General features: G+C 46.8%; 1 protein-coding gene across 2 annotated transcripts in view; it reads right to left on the minus strand.

Moving 5' to 3' along the window:
- The window catches only part of LYN (LYN proto-oncogene, Src family tyrosine kinase), a 63,788-nt gene extending 54,910 nt beyond the window's left edge, over positions 1–8,878 (minus strand). For both annotated transcript variants that reach the window (XM_044293416.1, XM_044293415.1), the window contains exon 1: positions 8,750–8,878. The gene's annotated coding sequence lies outside the window, so the exon portion shown is untranslated. The remainder of the gene's footprint in view (positions 1–8,749) is intronic.
- Between the last annotated feature and the right edge of the window lie 247 nt (positions 8,879–9,125).

The following is a 9,125-nucleotide window of genomic DNA, read 5'->3' on the forward strand; positions in this document are numbered from 1 at the left end:
CATACAAAAAGTGCATTAATACTAACAATGGACATTAACCCATTAGTAGCAAATTAACCCATTTGCAGTAGTCGTCTGAGGTACCGCACCCCACAAGCTGTCCCCTACGTCTTGTCTCATACATCTCCTGTAACCCGCATAGCAGACAGCATGCACATACACAAGGCACAGTAATGTTCTGGCTCTTTCTACTTGTCTTTGTCCTGCAAGAATTAGTCTAAGGCAGGCAGCGGTTCTCAACCTGGGGGGGGGGTCGATCGGCCCTTTCCGGGGGGGGGGGGGTCGCCTGAGGCTTCCTATTAGGGCTGCACGATTGTAGCGTTACATTACCCTACTTCGTGAGATTTCCCTACCTCCTGACTTCCCGTCGCACTGCTAATGACGTGAGGAGGCGTTCCTGAGTTTTGACGATCTGCGCATGCGCAAACCGACAGTTTATGGAAAATCTCAGCAGAGTTCAGCTTCACACCGGGACACTGCACATGCGCCGTCCGGAGTTAGCCGCGCTTGCGCACTGGGCCGTAATATTTCCCTACTAAGGCTCTCCTGCGCATGCGCAGTGTCCCGGTGTAAAGCTGAACTCCGCTGAGATTTTCCATAAACTGTCGGTTTGCGCATGCGCAGATCGTCAAAACTCAGGAACGCCTCCTCACGTCATTAGCAGTGCGACAGGAAGTCAGGAGGTAGGGAAATCTCACGCGGTAGGGTAGTATAACGCTACAAATAGGAGAGAGATTGTTTCACACAGGAGTAACATACTTTACACGCAAAGACAGTTATGTGCGCAGTTTAGGACACATGAGGGGACACATAGGGCCATGAGGGGGACCAGCATAAGATGCTATATGTCTTATGCTGGCCCTATGTGTCATAGCACACATCCCCCACAACACAGCGCCATCCACAGATCCCCCACAACACAGCGCCATCCACAGATCCCCCACAACACAGCGCCATCCACAGATCCCCCACAACACAGCGCCATCCACAGATCCCCCACAACACAGCGCCATCCACAGATCCCCGACAACACAGCGCCATCCACAGATCCCCGACAACACAGCGCCATCCACAGATCCCCCACAACACAGCGCCATCCACAGATCCCCCACAACACAGCGCCAATTACAGAACTACCTAACACCTTGTAATAGACTGGCATACATCCTGCATAGATATTTACATTACAATTCATAACAGTAGCAAAATTAGTTATGACGTAGCAAGGAAAAAAAATGTAATGGTTGGGGGTCACCACAACATGAGGAACTGTATTAAGGGGTCACGGCTTTAGAAAAGGTTGAGAACCACTGGTCTAAGGCCTCATGCACACGGCCATGTTCCGCGGCCGAGAGCGGACCGCGGAAACCCAGCCGGGATTCCTTCTGACAGCATGAGCGCACGGCGTAATTGGTTGCTATGATGCCGTGCGCTTCATGCAGCCGCTCCTGTACAATAATACACTAGTATAGTGTATTACTGTACAGGAGCGGCTGCATGAAGCGCATGGCCGGGGTTTCCACGGTTAGCTCTCAGCTGCGGAACACGGCCGTGTGCATGAGGCCTAAGACATATGCAGTGCAAATATATTAAACCTAGGCATCCAACCACAATAGGTGGGATCTGTGTCAAAGGCGTCTTCCAATAGGGTGACTTGAGCAGTGTTCTCTCACACAAAGCATATAGTCCTTGCAACATAAGGTTAAGTCCATTACTAGTGAGAATTAGTCCATGATAAATGCAAAAATACAATAAGGCACAGGGAGCTTAAGTGCGTTAAAGTCCATTCCCACGGTATATCACTTAAAAATAAAACGTCTCAGAGTCGCACAGGTACATTAAATTCTGTTTTCTGGGCACAGTGCATAAATGTTGCTCAACTTTAACTTTAGGTTTTTCTCAGAGAGCTTTGGTATGTTAGTCTTTTCCCTGGGCAAAAACACTTGAATGTTGCACTATCTCGGGTAGTTTAAACCTGAGAAGTAAGGGAAAGGTGCAATGGTGCACAACTTGAAAAAGGGTTATAGAAGATAGAGCCCCCCACATAGGCTATATGGATCAATATCACACAACATAGAAAACAGCCAGTCCATTACCTGGGTCTCCTGGCTCTCTCTATTTCTCTTTTTTTTCTGCAGCTTTCCTAGGTTTAGGCCTGAGTGGAATCCACAGCCTTTTTTAGGATCTGCAGTGGCGACAGCTGTTGGACCTGATTTTCTTCTGACTGCAGAGCTCTAGTGCCCCCCAGTAGCAAGCAATGCATTGGCAAGTAATGCAGAGGGGGTGCAAGTTGGTTTCATGCATTCTGGGAGCTCAGCCTCAACGGAAATGGTCCAGAAGTATCTCTCCACTAAATGGCTCCTATGCAGCTCCAGCAGTTTTCAGAATAATATGTATGAAATGTCCAGTCCAGTGGTGACAACGATTACTGTGTTAATCTGCACTGTGTAGTCAGAGGTTCAAGTAAGCTGGGAATTAGAGGCTCTGGGGCAGCTGAGTCTTCCAACTTAGAAAGGGGTCCGTAGACAAGAACACACTCATATAGGCGATTCAGTGAAGACTGACCAGTCTGGTCCTCCAGCCATTCTTCCGCTGATCTAGTAAGCATTAGCAGCTGGGTCACTCCCAAGGCAAAATGTGCTCTAAGGCTATCTACGGAGGTAGAATAAACCTGGTCCACTGGGGTATAGACTGTGAAGGTGCTGGGGAAGGTACTACCTTTTAAACAACAGACATCTCACCAAGTGTTCCTCCGGAATCTGAATCCACCTTGGGTGGGCTGTTCTTTTTCCTGTTCCAAGTAGGGTGGACTCTGCAATCTTCCCGCACTTGACAGGGCAAGTCTCTCAAAATTTTGGTGCAGTTCTTTTGAAGTTGTGGCATTGAGCCAAGTCTGGAGGTTAACCCCTTGTGGGCTGATGTGCAGCCTAGGGACATGGTTCATTTCAATGACGACAAGTGGGGCTATTGGTAATACCCGCAAAAGCGTTCTGCAGCACAGCCTGGCCAGTCAATCCACACTGTAGTCACCTTTACCACAATAAATAAATGTGGTGCAGGAATAGCCACTTTTGTCTAAATCTATGCCAACTACGGGTTGGCTTACTTTGAGAGAGAATTTGTTATGCCTGAATTGTGCCGCAATTTTATTGCAAATTATCACAGTTCAAATCAAGACCTTCCCAATCTCCTAAGCCCCACACATTTTCATGTGAGCTACAAAGCTGTAGAAACTATTGTTGCACCATGGGTACAGACACATTAGTAAATCTGGGCCATTATGTGCATCCAAGACAAGCAGGCAAGACTTGTTAATAACGCTGGCCGTACGTATTGTGGTTGGCTGAGCCTCATGTTTTGAGTGCGTCTCCATACACATTACATTATTAGTGCTGTTGCCATGGTTGATGATGTATAGTTACAGCTTCCCCTCAGTCCCGACTCCACAGGAGACCAGGAAGGTTCAGGGATCCGACCTTGGTTTACTTTCATTTTCTTGGGCAGTGACCTCCTACAGTCAAAGCTTTGAATAGTGAACAGTCAACCATTCTTACCTACAGTACATGGTCCCTGATAAGAATGTGGCAGGACAGGTTAAGTGAGGACTCTGGGCGGACAAGGGCTTCAGATGCAAAATAACACATATGTGATGCACGTTTTGATCACACATTTTCATCATGAATTCGGCTGCTGTTCATAAAAATGCAAGTCAGCTTTCAACCAATTTGGGGCACCTGTGCGTCAAATTTCTAATGAACTGTGCACCAAAACATGGCATGGGTGCAAAACACTGTTTATGGATACACACAGTTGAATATCATGTTACTGCGGTAGGTCCCTATTCAGATCGTGACAGCAATGGACCTAGTCTCTTTTTTATTCACTAGAGGCTCCGGTCCAGCTATCCCACCTTAAAGCAGGGGTTCATTAAATTCCCCAGGGCTGCCCGGAAGTGTCTGTGTAGTTAACACCAGGGCACATTACTGGAGAACCCCTGCTGCCGCTTGCACAAGGCTACCTAATAAGAACAAGCCCTGCTCGACGCGTTTCTGTTAACCCTATAACGGGCACTTCTTCAGGAGCAAGGGGTAAGCGGGTACTGGTTCCATAAATGGTTGCCTAATGGGTCCATAAATGGTTGCCTAATATAAGAAACAGGCGGAAAACATGGGACGTGCAGCAGCATCGGCGCTGACATGTAAACAGTTTTGAATGGTCTGATGTGACACTTGGGTGCCTCTCACCTCCCTTAAATGTGCCTGGAGTTGTTTGGCATTCATCATCCAGTTCCGCAGGGCATTGTTCACAATGAAGCGGTCATCAGTGTGTCCACATCTATGCCTTTCTGTGACTCTTCCAGTCTCTCTGTATCTCTGTTGCAACCTGCTGATAACACTACACTCTAAGCTCAGTGGCCACTTCCGTCTGAGAACATCCTGCTCGAAGCCTCTCAATGGCGAGGTCCTGTTGATCAATTGTTAGGTGTTGTCTTGGTCTCATGATGAGGAGAACTATTTAAATACCAATTCTAATGTATTGGGCGATACATGGATCAAACAGCAGTTGTGAATTTTGCTGTTAAGCTCCTTGTTAGAGAACAAGTTATGCAAAAAGGACGGAAACGCTGAACAGTTGGACATGTGCATTTAACAGTTTGGAGAAGGCCACATTAAGTTCACCTGTGAAGGTTCAATTGCATTTTAGGCCCATCCTGAAATTTCACCCACTTAACCCCTGTGATAAATCTAGGTCTCTAGACTACCTGACTAAGCTTATACCATCTTTATTATTAGTAAATCTGGGCACTGTTCTTATTAATCAATCTTGTAACGTGCCCTTTACCCTTGGATAATCCTCCTGCCCATGTGACGGCAATTGCAAATACAGAAGAAATGCAGAAGTAGTAACTTTTCGCTGTAAAGAAACTCAAACCGAATATAACTTTCAAATGAGCACAATCCTAACCCAGCAATCCATACTGCCTACATGACATAGAAACTGGACAGTATAGGTAGAGGTCTCAGGTTTCATTAGTTCCCAGTAAAAAGGAACTAGGTGACTGTCACTTTAAGGGTTTTTTCTATCGCTATCGAGATGCATAAACAGTTCCAGCAAAGATTACTTCTGCTTTTCACACAGAACGGCCTCTCATTATGAAATATGTAGATACAGTATGCCCTTCAGTATAGCCTCTAGAAGTAATCACTTGTCCATTTTCTATCATGGTCAAAAGCCATATCAACTTTAACAGGAAATAGTTAAAAATAAAATAAAAAACCTGCCGACACCACGCTCTTTTGTCCAGCAATCAAACACAGAAACAAACAGAAAGCAGGTCAAACGGTGTCCAAAGATCCTCCCTTTCACTCATTAAGGTGAATGCACCCACCGTTGTATATACGTTTGAATACCGCTTGGGGGTATGCACACATATGAAGGGGGGGGGGGACATTTCTCAAGACAGTCGTTTTCTTTGCTGGTCTTGAAGTCGGAGGATGCGCCTCAATTATGCCGAGGCCCAGGCATCCTCCAGCCGATCAGGCGCCAGACCGACATCTACAGCAGCCTCCTAGCTGGCATGAATGAAGATAAATGTGCGGGACCCCCATAGTCCCAATAGAAAGGCTGAAAAGCAATGTGAAGCCAAGCTCAGGTCTTACGCCAAGACCGTGTTTTTCATCCATGCGCTATCTGCATTTTTTTGCAAATAGCGCACTGATCCATTGGTTTCTATGGAGCCATGCACAGATCTGCACTTACTCCGGATCTGTGTGGCCCATCCTCAAATTACAAAGCATGCCCTGTTCTGGTCTGTAATGTGGATGATGGGAGTGAGAGAGAAATGTGGAATCCGTGGCCTGCAGACCAAACTACAGATACAAACTGGAAATAGTGATCCACAATGCACCGGCCCTGTGCCCACAGTTTATGGATGCGCACCCGTTCACTTGAATGGGTGGACGATGTGCCAGATTTAGTCTGCACCACAAAAGAAAATTTCTATTTTTTTTTTTCGCTGTGCAGAGGCACGGACTGAAATCACACGGAAGCGCTCTGTAGTGTGCAAACACCCAACAATTTAGAAGAGCGCCCATAAGGTCTGTTCATATCACACTAGTGATGTACGCTTTGTGTAGATGCCATCAAAAGTTCCTGGAGTACATGCTAGCAATATCCCTAGGGCACCAGTCACCTGATGGAGGCCAAGAGAGTATCCTTCAGTATCAGGCAGATATATCACACCAAAAACGGATGGAATTACATAGTACTATGATTTCTATACAACAGTACAGCCCAAAAAAAAAGGTATACTTTTTTGCAGTGGGACTATAAGGCCTCATGCACACAACCTTTTTTTTTCCCGTTTACATTGCGTTTTTTGCGTTCCGCATACGGAACCATTCATTTCAACGGGTCCGCAAAAAACAAAAAAAAAAACAAAACCAGAATGTACTTCGTATGCATTCCGTATTTCCGTTTTTCAATCCAAAGATAGAACATGTCCTATTATTGTCCGTATAACGGACAAGGAAAGTACTGTTCTATCAGGGGCCAGCTGTTCCATTCCGCAAAAAACTGAAATACCGGAAAAGTCACACGTTCGTGAGCCCCCCGTGGCCATGCATAAACACCTGACCGTGTGGCAACCGCAGCGGATCGCGGACCTATTCACTTTAATGGGTCTGCGATCCACCCATTCCGCAAAAAGATAGGACATGTTCTATCTTTTTGCGGAACGGAAGTACGGGACAAAACCCCCCACGGAAGCACTCCGTAGCGCTTCTGTAGGGTTCCATTCCATGCTTCCGTTCCGCACCATTCCGCAGCTCCGGATTTGTGGACCCATTGAAGTGAATTGGTCCGCATCCGTGATGCGGAATGCCCACGGAACGGCGCCCGAGTATTGCGGATCCGCAAATGCGGTCCGCAATACGGCAACGGGCAGCACACGTTCGTGTGCAGGGGGCCTTAGTGACATATCCCCTCGTATCCCTATACAGTAGTATGCGTCCGGAGCGCTTCTTGGCATATATGTCAGGTTGAAGCCATGATGTGAACGGGGCCTTCCTACCCAACATCAGATTACTGTACAGGGCCCGGTATAGACACCCGACTTTCCAAAGTGAAACTTCTGTGCAAGGAATGCTGGGAGAATTCAGCTCTTAAGCCCGCAGAAATGTAAAGCACAATATAAGGCCGTATTCACATATTTGTGCTCGTTTTTCATCCGTGACATGTCCATGTCCGGGCAACGGCCCATGATAAATGGACCCAAAATGTCTGCGGTGTTCACAGATACACAGTCCCTGATTTATCAACCGGGGAAAATCTGAAGTTTGTCTTCACATTTGTCTCTTTGTGTAAAGGTGATGGTCTATGCGCCAAATTACGAAAGTGGAGTACAGCACTTAATTTAGAACAGGCCAAACTATCACATTCTGACCCTTGCCACAGCCGAGGCAGCAGTGGAGCGCAGGTGAGACAATCCCCTATGATAAATAAGGCCAAGTTCACACTTCAGTGATTTCCATCGGTTATTGTGAGCCAAAACCAGTGGTGAAGCCTCCACAGAGATCAGGTGTAAGACTTCCTCCTGTGCTGGGTTTTCAGCTGCACCTGGTTTTGGCTCACAATAACTGATCGAACAAGTACTGTACCTGGTGTGAACTCAGCCTAAGGGCACATTCCCAACGAACGTAAGAGCTCCATGCCTGTAAACGTCCTGTCCGCAATATACGGGCACAGGCCGCGTGCACTCCGTGGTGCGGATGTGGACTCATTAACTTGAACGGGTCCGCGATCCGTCAGATACGGCCAAAGACAGGACATGTAGGACACGGAGCTTGCAGCGGTTTTTGTCCGGCATTCATGTCGGAAACAGGCCGGACCCCCACCTGGTCACATCATAGTCAATAGGGGCCCAGCGGCGCTCCAGCCCTTTTTGGCTTTGCCGGATGCAATGATTTTAACGCTAGTGTGAAACTAGTCTGAGTAACAAAATAAAGACTAAATCAGTTTGGTAAATCAGGGGCAAAGTATTTAAAATAATGAGGAATGTGAATGTTCTCTCACCGATCAGTCCGGCTAAACACCCCACCGATCAGATTTTTACTGCGTTTCTGCATCGTGTGAATGTACCCATAGGATTTGTATTTATTTTTTTCTGGACAATTCAGTCATAAATCACAGACAACCAATACGCTGACAGCCAAACTGAAAATCCAAAAAATACTAAAGAAAACGTCTATACTGAATATATTGTGCATATTTTTTACCAAATCTCATCCACACAAGAATCTGCAGTGGACTCCAACTGTGTCCCATACATAAACTGTACCCCTTGTAAAAAAAAAAAACAACACAACTAAAAAACAGCAATATATGGCATATGTGGAGTGTGGTGTATATGGTATACATGCGGTGTATATGGTATATATGCGCTGTATATGGTATACTTTTCTGGGATATGTGCAGTCCATAGACATGAATACAGTTGCTGTATAAGTCTGGAGCATTTCCAGTGTAATCTGCCCATACTATCCCTGAGCCAGTACTAAACAGGGCAGTAGCAGCAGATAGGAGTAGTAGTACTACAATCATACCTGTGGTGCACAGGTACAAAACAGGGCAGTGGCAGCTGATAGGAGTAGTAATACTAGAATCCCGGCTGTGGCATGTCATTTACAATGAGTACCGGTGACCCAGGCAGGACACCAGTCCTCCTCAGCAGGGCGCTGGGCACACTCACCCTAGTTGTCCTCGTCCGTAGCCGCCAGGTCAGTGAGGAGGAGATGTGGACGCTGCTCCTGCAGCCGCTCTCTATGAGGAACTTCTCTCCCTGCACCCGGGAGGTTTTCTCTCTACTTCCTGGTGTGAAGCCTCGGGCGGGATTTGCATAGAGTAACGGGCGAGAGGACGAGGGAAGTTCCTGCTGCACGGGAATCCCGGCGGGGAGGACTCGGTCCCTGTATCCCGGGGCTTATACTAAATGTCTGTTCTGCCCTTCAAGTGCTAAATGCATAAGGTCACCTGCGACTCTGGGCGACATTTACTAATGTTTTTCTGCCATTAGTTTTCTCATATAAATGTATTGAAATGTATAAAAAATCTCCATATTTATATGC

Source organism: Bufo gargarizans, chromosome 5 (genome assembly GCF_014858855.1).
Source record: "Bufo gargarizans isolate SCDJY-AF-19 chromosome 5, ASM1485885v1, whole genome shotgun sequence".
Classification (NCBI taxonomy): domain Eukaryota; kingdom Metazoa; phylum Chordata; class Amphibia; order Anura; family Bufonidae; genus Bufo; species Bufo gargarizans.